This window comes from Polypterus senegalus, chromosome 11, assembly GCF_016835505.1.
Source record: "Polypterus senegalus isolate Bchr_013 chromosome 11, ASM1683550v1, whole genome shotgun sequence".
Taxonomy (NCBI): Eukaryota; Metazoa; Chordata; class Cladistia; order Polypteriformes; family Polypteridae; genus Polypterus; species Polypterus senegalus.
Genome location: NC_053164.1, coordinates 92,785,813 through 92,804,287, shown reverse-complemented (window position 1 = coordinate 92,804,287; position 18,475 = coordinate 92,785,813).

Sequence of the window (18,475 nt, the reverse complement as noted above, 5' to 3'; positions counted from 1 at the left end):
CTGATTGGTTAGCTTCTCAGTCAGGAGAACTTAACTGCGTGCTCTGATTGTTTAGCTTCTCAGTCATCCACCAATAGCGTCCCTTGTATGAAATCAACTGGGCAAACCAACTGAGGAAGCATGTACAGGAAGTAAAAAGACACATTGTATCCTGACTAGTGCTGCTGATTAACTGTACAGACTGCATCTCTGTCGTGGAATGGCCAAATAGGGGAGGCAGCTTGATGGATGAGGTCTCCAGGACTCTAAAAATATCCAAATCTTATTACGTGATATCATCTACTGTTAAATTCTGCTCCGTACTTGTAAAATTTAAATTTTTATGCTGTATTGAGGATTGTTCTGTTCTGTGTATTGTATTGTATTGACCCCCTTCTTTTGACACCCACTGCACACCCAACCTACCTGGAAAGGGGTTTCTCTTTAAACTGCCTTTCCCAAGGTTTCTTCCATTTTTCCCTTCAAGGTTTTTTTGGGAGTTTTTCCTTGTCTTCTCACAGAGTCAAGGCTGGGGGGCTGTCAAGAGGCAGGGCCTGTTAAAGTCCATTGCGGCACTTCCTGTGTGATTTTGGGCTATACAAAAATAAACTGTATTATATTGTATTGTATAGAAGTGAGGTCTGTAGGAGGGCATGGTCTGGCAAAGGAGGTTCTAGGTTAGCTTCCCTTCTGCTGGTCTGTGGGAGAGTGAAAAAAAGATTTAGTGCAGTTTGTCAACCCCCAACTGTGCAACTTATCCCTATTAAGCCCTTAGACTGCCTCGCATGCTTGCATGTGTATATACATTGTGTGTATATATATATATATATATATATATATATATATATATATATATATATATATATACATAGTGAAGTGGGGGCTGAACGCACCCCTAGACGACACAGTCGCTCCTCCGAAACCACCTCTTAAATGCTGATACAATAAGTACAAAAAGTTTACCTCCTCTTTGCTTTGTTAGATGCTGAGCGGCGGCTGCTGTGTCTCGTGATATGCTTCTCGCGCAGTGTTTCGTATATTTAAAAGCCTGTACAGTACCAGTCTTTTGTTTATTGCCTTTTCTCACTTCTCCGCAGACATCCTCTGCTTTATGCCTTATTATGCTGTTTACGAATAAAGATTATGTTTCTTGAAAACCCTGGATGAATCTGTGCAATTGTGCAACCCAAGCATGACAAGTGGTACCAGAAGTGGGGAGAACTTGCAGATGTTCTCTCGCACCTGTCTGAACCTGATTTGGAGAGTCGCTTAATTCACAAAAACGTGAATAAAACAGGCAGAGGGGATGTGAGGAGGGGGACTGAATGCACCCCTAGAAAAAAAAAAAAAATATATATATATTGTCAGGGATGCCAGGGGCCATGACCCGGCCAGGACGCCAGGAGGGACCGGAAGAGGGTCAGAGCCCTGCCTGGACCACGTGGGGTTTGCCTTCCGGGTTGCTTTGGGGGCCACGGGTCGAGGGCATGGAAGCCCTTCCCTGTAGGGGCCCGTGGTCACCGCCAGGAGGCGGCCCAATGCCTTGGGACTTGTTTCCCCAGCACTCCCGCCACACCAGGAAGTGCTGGGGGGAAGATTTATGACGGCGCCCGGAGAGCAGCCGGGAGGACAGCCGGCACTTCCGCCACACTTGGGCGTGGCCAGAAGAAGATTGCCGGGAACACCTGGGGCTCATCCGGGTCCTCTATAAAAGGGGCCGTCTCCATTCATTCGGGGCTAGAGTCGGGTGGAAGAAGGGCGAGGCAGAAGAGAGTGGAGGCGGCCCGAGAAGAAGGCATTGTGGCCAGGACTGAGTGTCATTTTGGGGTTTGTGCACTTTATGGACTTTGGACTGGGTCTGAGTGACCATTGTTATTTGTGTAAATATTATAAATAAACGTGTGGTGGTATTTTAACAACATGTCCGCCTGTCTGTGTCCGGGCAAAGTTCACATCTGGCGTAGTCGGCAGGATGCTCCGCCTGTTTCAAGGCGGGGACCTGTATATCACAAATTTGTTGTGGACAGCCCGGCGCAGCAGGGGACCCCACCCACGTACCGCGGGGGCTGCGTGCACACAGCCCCGCGGGGTAAAGGAACCCCACGGACCGCCAGGGGTCCGCAGGAGGGCCGTTATTCCCTGATGCGGGAGGGCGGCGTGCCTACAACGAGTGCAGCGGTCTCCAACGAGCGCGCCGTTGCTGGAGGCGCCCGGGACGGCATGGCGTCAAGAAAGGCCACGCCGAGGAGGTGTCCTCGGTTTGACGAGTCCGGGGAGGTGAGTTCCCTGCCTAGCGGCAGCCGGCCCATGGGGGCCGGGCGTGTTTTCTTTATTGCAGACAGGGACTTCCCGGATCCACGCCAGTGGCAGGCGATGCTGGTCTGCGGGCTCCGGCAGCACAGCGGCAGCCGCGAGGGCTGCGGAGGAGGAGACGCTGCAGCTCGAGAGGCGCTGGCAACAGCAAGGCTGCCGGCAGGCACGCCGACACCGCAGAAGGGAGGCAAGATGGCGCGACCAGAAGTCCCTCCCCTGAAAGGCACGCGATTGGACGGTGTGTCTTGTGTGCCCGCCGATGACTGTAGAGAGGCGGGACCAAGGAATGTCCATCACGGGCAGGGGGGAGACCCGATTGGGCCGGAGGAGAAGGCCCACAGGAAGTGGCGGCGTTGGAGGCTGACAGACAGGTATGCTCCGCGTCGGTTAACTTCCTGTCTTTGCCGGCTGCTCTGGCGGAGCTGGAGGCGTCCCTTCAGCCCGTGGAGCAGCGTGTCTTACAGATGCTATGTGCCCTCCGGGCTGAGGTGCTGGAACTGGAGAGGAAGGCGCTCGCGGCGCTGAGAACGTTTCGATCAACAACGGGACGGCGCGACGCTGGAATCTCCAGCCGGAGAGGTACGGCGGAGACGGTGAGTACAGCCGACTCCGTACAGCATGCGGGAGGGTCTGTTGAAAAAGGCTGTGATGATAACGATCAGTTCCGAGTAAGCAGCCCTCCAACAGGAGGTGCGGTGCCGCGGGCTGTATGCTTGGCGAGGGGAGTCCGAGAGGACGCTGAATGGACACGGGCTGCTAAGTGCCCCGGGTCCTAGCGCCCTCCGCCCGAGTCGGCTGCGGTCTTGCGCCGCACTATAGGGACGCAGACGGGACAGAGGCGTCTTCTTTTCCATAAGGAGTCTCAAACCGTCATGGCGTCCCAGAGTGAACGGAGGAATAAAGGGCTGGGTGCCGGATTCCTCCGATATGATGGGGACGCAGACGGGACAGGGGCTCGTGTTGGTTAATACGGAGTCGCATACCGTCAAGGCGTCCAAGAGTGAAGGGAGGATTAAGCGGCTGGGTGCCGCTTCCTCCAATGGTGAGACGCGTTGCTGGGTGCACGCGCGACGGCTGGCTGCCCTCTGGGGAGCAGAGGGAATCCCTGAGGCCGGGCGGAGAGAAGCAGGCGGTGCCGACGGCTCCATCATCGAGAGGACACGGAAGCGCGGAGAGGGTTCCGATCAGGCAAGTGCCGGGGCGATTGGAGGGGGGAACGCTGCCCGTGCGTGGCACGAGCTGGGTGCTTTGGCAGCGGTTCTGCCCCTGTGTTCTCTTTTGTAGGGACGGACCCCGGGCGAGCTGAAGGAGCCCCTTCGTGGCGGAACAGCCCTCTGATGTCGGGCCGTCTGTGGAATGATCTCTCTGCCGGTGTGCAGGTGCGCTCACAGCTGGAGGAGCCTACGGGGGAACGAGTGGCACGGAACAAAGGGGCGTGGAGGTCTCGGAGGGGGTGCCGATCGGGGAGGCCCCGGGGTGCCGGTAAAAGGGGGGAGCACAACCTGTGCGAGGCGCAGGGATGCACCATGGGTTGGTGCTCGGATTGTGTCTCCGCCCCTGTCCCTGCTAGGAGTGCGGGGCCGGACCCCGGCTATCCTCGAGTGGGACCCGTTTCGGGGCTCTGCTGCCCTCGCGGGACGGGTTGCTCTTACCCACGAGTGGTCTTCGCTGGCTGTGGGGCACTGTCAGGGATGCCAGGGGCCATGACCCGGCCGGGACGCCAGGAGGGACCGGAAGAGGGTCAGAGCCCTGCCTGGACCACGTGGGGTTTGCCTTCCGGGTTGCTTTGGGGGCCACGGGTCGAGGGCATGGAAGCCCTTCCCTGTAGGGGCCCGTGGTCACCGCCAGGAGGCGCCCCAATGCCTTGGGGACTTGTTTCCCCAGCACTCCCGCCACACCAGGAAGTGCTGGGGGGAAGATTTATGACGGCCCCGGAGAGCAGCCGGGAGGACAGCCGGCACTTCCGCCACACTTGGGCGTGGCCAGAAGAAGATTGCCGGGAACACCTGGGGCTCATCCGGGTCCTCTATAAAAGGGGCCGTCTCCATTCATTCGGGCTAGAGTCGGGTGGAAGAAGGACGAGGCAGAAGAGAGTGGAGGCGGCCCGAGAAGAAGGCATTGTGGCCAGGACTGAGTGTCATTTTGGGGTTTGTGCACTTTATGGACTTTGGACTGGGTCTGAGTGACCATTATTATTTGTGTAAATATTATAAATAAACGTGTGGTGGTATTTTAACAACATGTCCGCCTGTCTGTGTCCGGGCAAAGTTCACAATATATATATATACTCACCTAAAGGATTATTAGGAACACCTGTTCAATTTCTCATTAATGCAATTATCTAATCAACCAATCACATGGCAGTTGCTTCAATGCATTTAGGGGTGTGGTCCTGGTCAAGACAATCTCCTGAACTCCAAACTGAATGTCAGAATGGGAAAGAAAGGTGATTTAAGCAATTTTGAGCGTGGCATGGTTGTTGGTGCCAGACGGGCCGGTCTGAGTATTTCAGAATCTGCTCAGTTACTGGGATTTTCACGCACAACCATTTCTAGGGTTTACAAAGAATGGTGTGAAAAGGGAAAAACATTCAGTATGTGGCAGTCCTGTGGGCGAAAATACCTTGTTGATGCTAGAGGTCAGAGGAGAATGGGCCGACTGATTCAAGCTGATAGAAGAGCAACTTTGACTGAAATAACCACTCGTTACAACCGAGGTATGCAGCAAAGCATTTGTGAAGCCACAACACGCACAACCTTGAGGCGGATGGGCTACAACAGCAGAAGACCCCACCGGGTACCATTCATCTCCACTACAAATAGGAAAAAGAGGCTACAATTTGCACAAGCTCACCAAAATTGGACAGTTGAAGACTGGAAAAATGTTGCCTGGTCTGATGAGTCTCGATTTCTGTTGAGACATTCAAATGGTAGAGTCAGAATTTGGCGTAAACAGAATGAGAACATGGATCCATCATGCCTTGTTACCACTGTGCAGGCTGGTGGTGGTGGTGTAATGGTGTGGGGGATGTTTTCTTGGCACACTTTAGGCCCCTTAGTGCCAATTGGGCATCGTTTAAATGCCACGGGCTACCTGAGCATTGTTTCTGACCATGTCCATCCCTTCATGACCACCATGTACCCATCCTCTGATGGCTACTTCCAGCAGGATAATGCACCATGCCATCAAGCTCGAATCATTTCAAATTGGTTTCTTGAACATGACAATGAGTTCACTGTACTAAAATGGCCCCCACATTCACCAGATCTCAACCCAATAGAGCATCTTTGGGATGTGGTGGAACGGAGCTTCGTGCCCTGGATGTGCATCCCACAAATCTCCATCAACTGCAAGATGCTATCCTATCAATATGGGCCAACATTTCTAAAGAATGCTTTCAGCACCTTGTTGAATCAATGGCACGTAGAATTAAGGCAGTTCAAGGCGAAGGGGATCAAACACCGTATTAGTATGGTGTTCCTAATAATCCTTTAGGTGAGTGTGTATATATATATATATATATATATATATATATATATATATATATATATATATACTCAGCAAAAAGAAACGTTCCTTTTTCCAGGACTGTGTATTTCAACAATAATGTTTTAATAATCCAAATAACTTTACAGATCTTCATTGTAAAGGGTTTAAACAATGTTTTCCATGCATGTTCAATTAACCATAATCAATTAATTAACATGCACCTGTGGAATGGTCGTTAAGACCTTAACAGCTTACAGAAAGTAGGCATTTAAGGTCACAGTTCTAAAAACGCAGGACACTAAAGAGACTTGTCTACCGACTGTGAAAAACATCCAAAGAAAGATGCCCAGGGTCCCTGCTCATCTGCGTGAACGTGCATTAGGCATGCTGCAGGAAGGCATGAGAACTGCTGATGTGGCTAGGGCAATAAATTGCCATGTCCGCACTGTGAGACGCCTAAGACAGCGCTACAGGGAGACAGGAAGGACAGCTGATCATCCTCGCAGTGGAAGAGCCCGGATCTCAATCCCATTGAGCACATCTGGGACCTGCTGGATCGCAGGGTGAGGGCTAGGGCCATTCCCACCAGAAATGTCCAGGAACTTGTAGGTGCCTTGGTGGAAGAGTGGGGTAAAATCCCACAGCAAGAACTGACAAATCTGGTCCAGTCCATGAGGAGGAGATGCACTGCAGTACTTCAAGCAGCTGGTGGCCACACCAGATACTGACTGGTACTTTTGATTTTGAGCCTCCCTTCATTCAGGGACACATTGTGAAACATTTTTAGTTTATGTCTTATGGTGTTGACTCTTTTAGTGTTCATACAAATATTTACACATTAAGTTTACTAAAAGTAAAAGCAGTTGAAAGTCAGAGGACGTTTCTTTTTTTGCTGAGTATATATATATACTCAGGTATTAGGTACACATACCAGCAAATCAATGTTTTTAGGCATGTAGACATTGTCAGGTACACATACCAGCAAATCAATGTTTTTAGGCATGTAGACATTGTCAAGACGACCATTAGAAGCTCAAACCAAGGCAAACTCATTCTATGGGATAACTCACAAACAAAGAAAATAATTGTTAGGTTGCTCTCCAATTTTGAATCACATATTGAATTATTTTGAATCACATATTGTTTCCGGCATTGACACCTGGATGCAACTATGGTTTTGTTCAAAGATCATTTGACCTTTTGAGAGATTGACCATGACTTTTAAACTTATGGTGATCCTCCTAATAGACACTACTTTATATCTGTTGTGCTCAAAATGATGCTGCCAACAATAATAGGTGCTAATACCATTGTTGGTATTAAATTTTTATACTAGAAAGAATTTGGTTTAAATAACATTAACTCATTTGCTACTTTGTGAAGTCAGCATGTTATTACCGGTACAATTGCACCATTGCACGTGACTTGGACAAGCATCTGGAGTTGTAACTGAGTGCCAGGGTGAGATGTTCAGAGACACAGACATCACCAATATGGAAAAATATTTCAGAAGCCAGCAATGTCTCCCTAGAGATGGGTATGGGCTGGACAGGTGATTGATGGCAATGTATTCACGGGTGTGCTGAGCTTTGCATTCCAGAAACCCCTGGAACTTTCTTGTTATACCTTACAAGTCTGAGAAGGTAGGTGGAGACTCCCAGAGCATTATAAATACAGCCTTGCAAATAATAACAAGGAGTAGGAGAAAGGGACACCACATATGATGATGGACGATGATTGGAAACACTGCGAGTATGGGATAGCCCGTCTAGTGAAGTCATTGTTATTTTTACTGGACGTCTTATGTGGCTTTTACATCACAGTTTGATTCTACTAGAAGACTACTGTGAATCATTTGTTGTGAAATAAATGTGCCTGTTGTTGGGCTTATCTTCCATTTGGTGTACGTCTCGGTCTTTTCATCTTGGTACTTGTAACAATATAAAAGTTGTTTACTCCATTAAGTGCCACAGAAACACAGTCCAGTGTCACACAATCAATAATTAATAAAAACAGTTCTCATACAATGACACAAATAAAAATAAAGAGCAAAAAGAATAGTTAAAAACACAGGAGTAAAACAATCCAATCCTTTCCCTCTTCTGAAACCTGCTAAGGTTTGCCCAGAATCTGCTTCCACTTCAGAGGGTAATTGAGGAGATAACACCAGGCACTGCACTTCCTTCTGTCCAAACAGAGCAATCAGAAGGTCACTAGCTGTAGATGAAAAGCTGAAAAGGTGAGAAGGACCACCCTCACTTCTAGAGACTGCAGCCTCATTTTATATGTCCAATCCAGGGGATGCCTCTCCAGTTCCCACCAACAGGACCTTATGTTGCCACAATTATTACATTGCTTCCTTCAGTCAGGAAGTAACTCCTACATCTGTATTTGTGCCTGTGGGTATGCAGATCTGCAAATGGATCTTCAACTCCGGCAGCTTTCCTGAACTCTGCTATTGTAACCCTCCTGAACTTTCTCTGGGCCCTTCACACTCTCACAAAGCTTTTTCCTTGGCACTCTTTTCACGGAGATGGAGTGATGCAAGGATATCAGCACTGTCATCCTTAGAAGAATGAGTAGCACAATAAGCCTCTCAAGCCCGCATGATCATTTGAGCGCAGTCCCACTTATTACGCAACCTCTTACAGCTGTTGACCAGTTTTTTACTGGAGCTATTACAACTCAGCACCACCTTTAGTCAAGGTAAGTACATAAAACTATTCATAAAAAGGAAAATATTCTATAAATAGTTCTATTACTTCACAAAAAACTAAGCCATGAGACATGGACCGTCACACAGTACAGGAATTTGACACATTCAAGAACTGTCAATTATACTTTTCTTAGAAACATTAAAACTGAACTGTTTTTAAAATACTTTGTTGCTATTATCTGTTACCCTGATGGGGCTTGCAGTCTCTTATTATTACTCAGCAACTTAATACAAAATTGGCCATAATACACAGTTTAGTGAATTTCACATTTTGCAAGACTGAGCAGAAATAATAACCACACATTCATATTGTTTTGTCTTGTTTTTGCTTACTTTGGAACAGCTAAAGACTTATGATATCGATACAGTAATATTTATTGAACATTCGTACAGTGGATTCAGAAAATATTCAGAATTTTAAGTGGCTAGATTTTGTCTTTTTAAATTTTTAATGCATATGCAAACCTTTCTGAAACCATGCTTTCACTTTCTCATTTTGGGTAACTGAGTGTAGGTTAATGGGCAAAAATGGCAAATTTATCCATTTAAATTGAAATGTACAACACAATAAAGTGCCAGAAGTGATGGGATCTAAAAACATTTTAATCCATTTTTTATACAACATACTGCTTCTCATGCAATTTACTAAAACTTTCTTGTCAACACTCTTCTAGTCTTCTAGTGCCACTGCAGAACTTTTCAATGTGAATGTTACAACTGTTGTAGTCATTAGTGTCTCAAATTCAGCTTCTGCAAAGGTACGGTAGTCGCAAGAATTTGCTGGAACCATTTTCTTAATTAAAAGTCATTCTTTGTGGTTTATGCAAATGCCATTTAATTAGCTGGCTTCTTTTAGTTTTTTTTTCTCTGAGAAAAGGAAGAGAATAGACCTGGAGTGAATTAGACCAAGTAAATCCTAAACTGTTTTCCTTGCCTTTTATTTTCAATTACTGTTTAAATTGATTTTATTAGCTGTTTTTCATGTTGCTGCAGACTTTATCATGTCCACCATGGCATTAATAATGCGCAGCATTGTTCATGAGTACTGAAGGTTTGCTAGAGAATATATTCATATTAATAAAATGGAGTGCCAGTAGGCAAAAAAAGTGACCAAAGGAAGAAAAAGATAATCGTTACATTAGTAAATGTAAATAAGCACAAACAGAAGGTGAGGATGTGATAAAAAATTAGGGCATCAAAGTGAAAATCCAAAAAAGTTAAATATGATCAAAGTTATAAAGAAAATTATAGTGGGAATAACTGTCCGGATCTAGCCCTTGATTTTTTTGTTGCCATGTTATTAATTATTTGATAGTTTTATTTATGTTTCACGCTTTGGGTGTTACATGCCAGAGATGTCATCATGTTCACACTGTGAATTGCCAGTGTTGTTTGGGCGCAAATGTCATTACAGTGGGCGTGCACATGTGACTCAGCAGATGAGAACATGACAGCCAGAAAAAATATAATTTATTTCCATGCTGAAAAAAATAAGGTTTGAGTCACAAAACTTTGGCTGTACAGTCTTCACCAAACCTTACTATTCAGTGTCAACAGATTACAATGAGGTCAAAAAGCTGCTGCTACACTGAAAAGCATACTTAACATATTACCTCTCAGTTGCCTTGACTGTCACTGGATTCCGGTATGATGACATATTTTCTTTATAACTTGGCTACTGATTTACAAAGGTGATAATTTGAACACTTCCCACTACCTGTCACTGTTGCTTGCCTAATGCTGCCCGGCACCTCAAAGCCTTGGTCTTCTTACATTTGGAAAGATTTAATGTGCCAATGTAACAGAGATCAAGTGTCTCACAGTAATAAGCCAGAATATCCTCTTCATCTCTCTCATTTGAATGAAATGGTTGAGCTGCTAAGCTATTATGTTATAGGCAATCACGTTAACATCCAGGTAAGAAGATGAACTAAAGAAAGGACCACTAATTGAATATGTATATAAGACAGCCATCACTGGAAGGTATAAAGGAGTAATGGACTTGTGTAGAAGGGTTCTGCGTTGTGGTGTGAGGGTCTGGGTTGGCTGCTGCTTTACTCTTTGAACCTGGGATCATCTATAGTCATGAACAATGCCAGGGCAATGAGAACACATAACAGACAAGAGCAGTGGCTCCCAACTCGATCCTGGCGACCCACTGTGGCTTCAGGTTTTTGTTCCAACCAACTTCCGTTTTTCATTGGACTCCTAGCCTAATTAAGTGAGTCACTATTTCCCAGTTTCTATGTTTGGGAGTTAATGTAGAAATTACAAACTAAGTTTGGCAGATTTTTATTAAAATTTAATAAGCAGTTATATATGGAGAATATGTAGTTTTTTTTAAAGTTGTTAACAGTGTTTTCAACCTAATTTTCATTCTGCTTTTCCAGGTGTTCTGGCTATTTAATTGATTATTTACTAATTAGCGGGTCTGACACTAACGTTGTTGCTGCTTTCATCATCCCAGGTGTCTGCTGTGCTGGTTGTTAATTGTCATTGTTAGGATTAAATGAAGGCGGCAAACTGCACAGGAAAAGGGGAAATAATAGGAAAACAATAAAAGAGAGTTAAGAATTTATAGCTTTAGAAAAAATAGAAATATTTCTAAATGTCTTAAAAATGTAAAAACCATACTGCTGAGTTTTTCTGAATGCAGAATAAGAGAAGAGTAAAAAAGACAAGCTAATTAAATGAGATCAGTTGTTATCAATTATTATCACCGATTATGAATCTGGTTGGAACAAAAACCTGCAGCCACAGTGTGTCATCAGGATCAAGTTTGGGAGCCACTGGACTAGAGCAAGGTGCAAAATTTCAAAAGTGCTTTTATTCCAATAATAAATAGTGCAAATTGTGCATTGCAGATCTTCATAATAAATAAATGAATTATCATAAAAATAGGTACTCTGACATGAAAATTAAAATCCACAATTATTAAAACAGTATACTGTATATAGAACATATTGCACATTAAAACACATACCTTCTCTATACTATCATTTGTTAGATACTGTAACTTTTTCTGTAGCCTTCAATTGTTTTGAAGAAGATGGAAACAGAGAAGTTCAGTTTTATAATCCCCATGTACACAGAAATAAAATCAAGATCATGATATTTAATATAAAATACATGTCTGGATGTGCAACCATTTCCAAATATGATTTTTTTTAAATTTATAAAGTCTGTATTTAGCGATCAGCCACACATGATGCAGCTCAAATGCCTGTTAACAAGCTTATTGATGGAATCATATGTGACAGAGCAGGGACAGACCTAATACATGCAGTGCTGTGAGCCTCAAGGAGACGGACTGAGAAAAACTACTCGAAAAAAGTGAAAATATCATGGAGGGGTTTATGTCAAGAGGAAAATAGCTGGGCCTTTTCACGTCAGCTATAGCTACTCTGAAATTTACCTGAATGCAGAGAATTCCTCTATCTGTTATAAAGAGAATAGGTCAATGTTTAGAAAAAGCAAGTAATGTTACTTGAAGTGGAAGAATCTGAAAGTCACCTCATACAGAATGACCAGCATTTTAAATGCATGGTCGTGAAAGGTAGAAAAATAAAAAGTCTGTCAAAAGTGTCAGAAGCAATCAAGACCTCAGATCAGAAGAGTCTTTCTAGAAGGACAATTGCAAGAAGGTTATCTCTTGCTTTTTTTCTGTATTAAATATGTGTTAAAAAGCCATTGCTGTCTAGAAAAAACATCAAGGACAGAATGCGATTTTGGCAGAGCATAGAAAATTTGACGCAGAGTGATTGAGTTGTGTGGAGTGATGAATCACAGATTGAGTTATACAGTTGTACCTCACAGAGATGTCCTTGAAAATCTGGTGAAAAATATAACAGTCAATGGATCTCAACCACAGTTAAGCAAGGAGGGAGAGGTGTCATGGTGCCAGAGGCCTTTTCAACTGCTGGTACTCATGAGTCTCTTCAGTGTGAAAAGTCCATTCGTTCTGCTCAGTACAGTTGAACGAGTCACATCACTCACACACATATAGTGTACTGATTCTAGAGTTATATTGCAGATATATCAACTAACTGCAAAGAATTATCCAAGGCAGGGAATGTTAACCAGAAGTAGGACAGGATATAGTTTAGAGAAACTAGTTCTTTCAGAATTGACTGAGTGTTGTGAGATGTGCTCATTGCCAGCAGTAGCCAAGTTGATTTGATGCCAATGAATCCAGAAGGATTTTCATTTCTGCGCACACACATGTATGATGCATTCACTCACACAGAGCACGCTCTTCATGATGCATATTTTGTGACATGATGCAACTTTAATAATACTTAACAAGCAGTGGTAACTTGGCACATAGAACATATATAGCATCTGATTGATATGGGGGTACCGGATAATTGTATTTAAAACACTCATGTAAAGAAATACATTTTTCGTTTTACTCATTTTTTGTAACATGGGCAACATTTGAGTTGTCTCAATAGAATATTACAGCATTAGAACAATCTAGAAGAGAATAGGCCATTCACCTTAACAAAGCTCACCAGTTCTATCCACTTAATATTTCTAAAATAATAAAGTCGAGTCGTGAATGTCCCTAAAGTCTTATTGTCTACCACCCTACTCGGTAGCTTATTCCATGTGTCTATGGTTCCCTGTAAAAAGAAAAACACCCAAACGTCTGTGCAAAATTTACCCTTAACAAGTTTCCAACTGTACCCCCTTGTTCTTGATGAACTCATTTTAAAATAACAGTCTCAATCTACTCTAATAATTCCCTTCATAATTTTAAACACCTCAATCATGTCACCTCTTAATCTAATTTTGCTTAAACTGAAAAAGCTCAGCTCTTCAAATCTTTCTTCATAATTCATCCCCTGTAACCCTGGAATCAACCTAATCGTTCTTCTCTGGACCTTTTTTTAGCGCTGCTATGTCCTTTGTGTAGCCTGGAGATCAAAACTGCACACAGTACTCCAGATGAGGACTCACCAATGAGTTATAAAGATTGGGCAGAACTTCCTTGGACTTGTACCCCTATACATTGTGCTAAATAATCTAACATTTGGTTAGCCTTCTTAATGGCTTCTGAACACTTCTGGACAATAGCACTCTCTAGAGATCAAAACTAACACATGTGGTGCTGGACATACCTACTTAGCTACCCAGTAAAACTGTCACATAAATGAGCAGAGATATTGCAGAAAGACTTGCTTCCCACAGTTGAGAAGTTACCTTTAGAAGACCGATAAGACGTTATTTTCAACAAGACACACAGCTCCTGTTCACACTGCAAATGCCATGAAAGAATGGCATGAGAACAAATGTCTTGCTCCTGATTTAACACCTATAGAGAATATTTGGTCTCACATTAATTAAAAATAGCCAGAAAACATTGTCTACCACTGATCAACTATTTGAAGCCATCAAAACTGAGTGAAACATTATTGACTCTTCTTTCTGTAAAAAGATGCCTGCACGTTTACCCATAAGGCTTCAGTGTTTAAGGAGATTTAACAGGAAAGCTATCCCATACAAAGCTATGGTATCTGTTTATTTTGCTAATTTCCTGACCTTTCATTTGTTGTCAATTCCATGACTGGGTTGTTTTTTTTTTTTTCCATGTGCCATTCATTTTTTCTTCCACAGGGTGTTTTCCTAATGTTGATTCCAAACTTCATTCTGATGCTGCAGTAACTGGTTGTGGTTCTTCAGAATACTGACATGAATTAAGTGGGATCAGCATGTGAGGTTTATATAACCCCATTGTTTTTTAAATGTATAAACAGGCTAACATCATGTGCTTACACCTCACAATTACTGACTTAATTCCCTGAACACTCTTCCCTTCTGCTCAAAATCTACCTCTCCGAATTACATTTAAGTTTTGCTTTTTTTTGATGGTATACTAAACCAGTAGGCTGTGTCCTTACAACACACTACTATTACCAACTGAAGTGTTCTGGTGTGTCAGCTTTGCTTCTTCTCACTGTAATATTCCTGGCACTCAAGTTCTCTTCTATGGTCCAAAGACATGCAGTTGAGTTCATTAAATTTGTCTGGTGTGGGCGAGTGTGGCTGACTTCTGTCTTGAACCAGTTCCTTCTAGCATAGATTTCCACCTTCCAGACATACTGATCAGGAGCATTTAGCCGCAGTAAATAGACTGGTGAATTAATGTTTGTTGTTTGCTTATTCACTCTGCCAAAACTGTAAAACTTGCTATATTATGAGCAAGGGATCCTGGTATTTTAATAACCAGAGCATTTTATTGTCTTTATTATTAAAGAATATGAGCTTTTGTTGGCAGTTTAATATACTGAGCTAAAACAGTTATTCCTCATAATAAATGTATTTCTGTGCTTCTTTATTTATTAGACTCTCCCTCTTTATATTTTTGTAATTAAATTGCCTTTTAAAATCACATTGCACTCTAAGCCAGCATTTTTCATATTATTATAAACTTGTTTATTAGCCTTGGTCTTTGTGCTAGGAGACCTATAACAAACCTCAATGTTATGCCTGTCTTTACTGCTTTTTAGTTTAATCCAAAAAACTTTACTTCATTAAAGAGTAGTATGTGGTGTCTGAACCGCTCATCAGGAAACACAATGTTCTCCTCTTGGGATTAAAATAGGATATAACCGTTTTGAAAATCCAAAATAAAGCTGTCTTTGTATACACTCTTATTCATCTGCAACATCAAGTTTTAGATACCATGATTGTGGTTGAAAATCTTTGTTTGGAAAACTAAACTAAATACAGGGAAGGAATAGCACAAAATTACCAACCCATGGTGATATCATATTTTAACGTGAATCTGTAAGGCTTCAGATTTTTCTGTTAAAATTAACTTGGAGTGCTTAATACACACCTTGAAAAATAAATGTTCACAGAGTTACAGTATGTTTTATAAAAAAAATGTCATCCATTTGGCACCATGTCCCAGTGATGGGCAGAAAAAAGCAAACCTAGGAGAGAGAATAATTTACAACTCAGGTAGTTCTGCCAAAAGTTAATTAACAAAAAAGAATCACAACCCTTAGTTTAAGGTGCAATTTTAATGCTTCCAAAACCCTTGATGCAAATTTGTTTAATTTTGATCTTAAGAGAAACTTTCATCATTTACTGTTACTGAAGCTTTATTAAACTCTGAGTTGGCTGTTAGATATAATCTTTGGATAGTACTGTAATTTTTTTTACTGATTTTATTGTAATCATTCAATCCAAATAATTTTTTTGTTTTACAAAAAATATGATTGAAAAAAATCAAACTTTATACAGTGGTGTGAAAAACTATTTGCCCCCTTCCTGATTTCTTACTCTTTTGAATGTTTGTCAAACAAAATGTTTCTGATCATCAAACACATTTAACAATTAGTCAAATATAACACAAGTAAACACAAAATGCAGTTTTTAAATGATGGTTTTTATTATTTAGGGAGAAAAAAAATCCAAACCTACATGGCCCTGTGAGAAAAAGTAATTGCCCCCTGAACCTAATAACTGGTTGGGCCACCCTTAGCAGCAATAACTGCAATCAAGCGTTTGCGATAACTTGCAGTGAGTCTTTTACAGCGCTCTAGAGGTTTGGCCCACTCATCTTTGCAGAATTGTTGTAATTCAGCTTTATTTGAGGGTTTTCTAGCATGAACCGCCTTTTTAAGGTCATGCCATAGCATCTCAATTGGATTCAGGTCAGGACTTTGACTAGGCCACTCCAAAGTCTTCATTTTGTTTTTCTTCAGCCATTCAGAGGTGGATTTGCTGGTGTGTTTTGGGTCATTGTCCTGTTGCAGCACCCAAGATCGCTTCAGCTTGAGTTGATGAACAGATGGCCGGACATTCTCCTTCAGGATTTTTTGGTAGACAGTAGAATTCATGGTTCCATCTATCACAGCAAGCCTTCCAGGTCCTGAAGCAGCAAAACAACCCCAGGCCATCACACTACCACCACCATATTTTACTGTTGGTATGATGTTCTTTTTCTGAAATGCTGTGTTCCTTTTACGCCAGATGTAACATGACATTTGCCTTCCAAAAAGTTCAACTTTTGTCTCATCAGTCCACAAGGTATTTTCCCAAAAGTCTTGGCAATCATTGAGATGTTTCTTAGCAAATTGAGACAAGCCCTAATGTTCTTTTTGCTTATCAGTGGTTTGCGTCTTGGAAATCACACAGGGCCATGTAGGTTTGTATTTTTTTTCTCCCTAAATAATAAAAACCATCATTTAAAAACTGCATTTTGTGTTTACTTGTGTTATATTTGACTAATGGTTAAATGTGTTTGATGATCAGAAACATTTTGTGTGACAAACATGCAAAAGAATAAGAAATCAGGAAGGGGGCAAATAGTTTTTCACACCACTGTATATTGCAGAAATGCTGCCTGAGTCCTCGAAACTGAACAATATTTTTTTCCAGCATAGAGGAAAGTGCAAGATGAGGAAAATCGGGTAGGTTCTATTTAACAAAGTTTCTAATTTGAAGATAGTGAAAGAAATGTGCTGCTGGAAAGTTAAATTTGGAATGTAATTGTTCAGAGAATGCAAAGATGTTGCCTATATAAAGAACGCTAACCAATTTAATCCCAAATGTTTTCCTGCATATGTTTGCGAGGGTTGAAAAAGGTGGTTCTCATGCAGAGGTGCCACAGATAAAAGATTCTGCAATAAAATGCTTTCTACATTGGTTCCATATTCTGAGTGAGTGAAGCACAATTGGGTTATAAGTATATTGCCGATAACTTGCATTTATTAGCACAAAGCAGGGAATATAAAGAAGTACTGCAGGATTTTATTGCTATTATGGACCAAGCCGTTGTATGTTCATCTATTTGTGTCCAGGTTTTTATAGCTTGTATGTCTGCTGCCCAGTAATAAACGTGAAGGTTAGGTAGAGCCATGCCACCTTCTGCCTTAGGTCTTTGCAGGGTCGCTCTTTGGATACGTGGATGTTTTGAGTTCCAAATAAATGAGGTTATGGTTGAATCTAATTGCTTAAAAAATAATTTTTTGATGTATATTGGAATGTTTTGAAATAAAAAGGGAAGCTTAGGAAGGATATTCATTTTAACAACGTTAATTCTTCCAGCTAGATAACGGGTTGACCATTTATGCAAGTCTTGCTTAATTTTTTCCATACAGGCGGCGAAATTTTGTTGATAAAGAGCTTTATATTTACTTGTGATATTTACCCCTAGGTATTTAAACTGATCTGCAATGATAAAATGGAAGGTGTCCAATCTAATATTGTATACTTGAGAATTCACTAAAAAGAGCACACTTTTATTCAAATTAATTCTGAGACCAGAGATCTTTTGAAATTCTGTAAGTGCTGTTAAGACTACAGACTTGTGGGTCTGATATATACAGTACTATATCATCTGCATACAGAGAAATTTTCTGTTCAAGTCCTTCTCTGATAATCCCCTTTATCTGATAAGTATTTCGACAGTGAACTGCCAGTGGTTCAATAGCAATTGCAAATAGCAGTGGTGACAAGGGGCATCCTTGTCTGGTACCACGTTCTAGTTTGGTTTTCCTAATGAATCTTTCAGTGTTATATCTAACAGGTTTACATCTGTTAAATCAGTAATTGTTAAAAAAAAAAAACTATGGTTAATCTCCCTAGTTTACAGAGGACCTTAAATCAATTAAATTTGTTACAAATAAGCCTAGATTTGGAATTCAACACATTTAGAATGCAAAATGTTTAAGGATAGATAAAGTTAAGAAAAAAACTATTAGAAGAATTTAAAGCTTGTTAAAATTAATCATTACTCCTCTCTCATTACAATAAAGCAAATCCTGGTTCTCTGTTTCCCACCTTGAATAGTCTTCTTTTTACCCCAAGGACCTTACATTTCCCACTTCTTCATTTGCAAATTGCCTAAAGCTAATTGATTTCTTTGTAAATAACACCTTATAATTTGAAGTTATTTGTTTGCGACCACCTTTAAGTGATTTCACTTGTTTGTCCATCTCATTTTCTGTGATTTTACTGTTG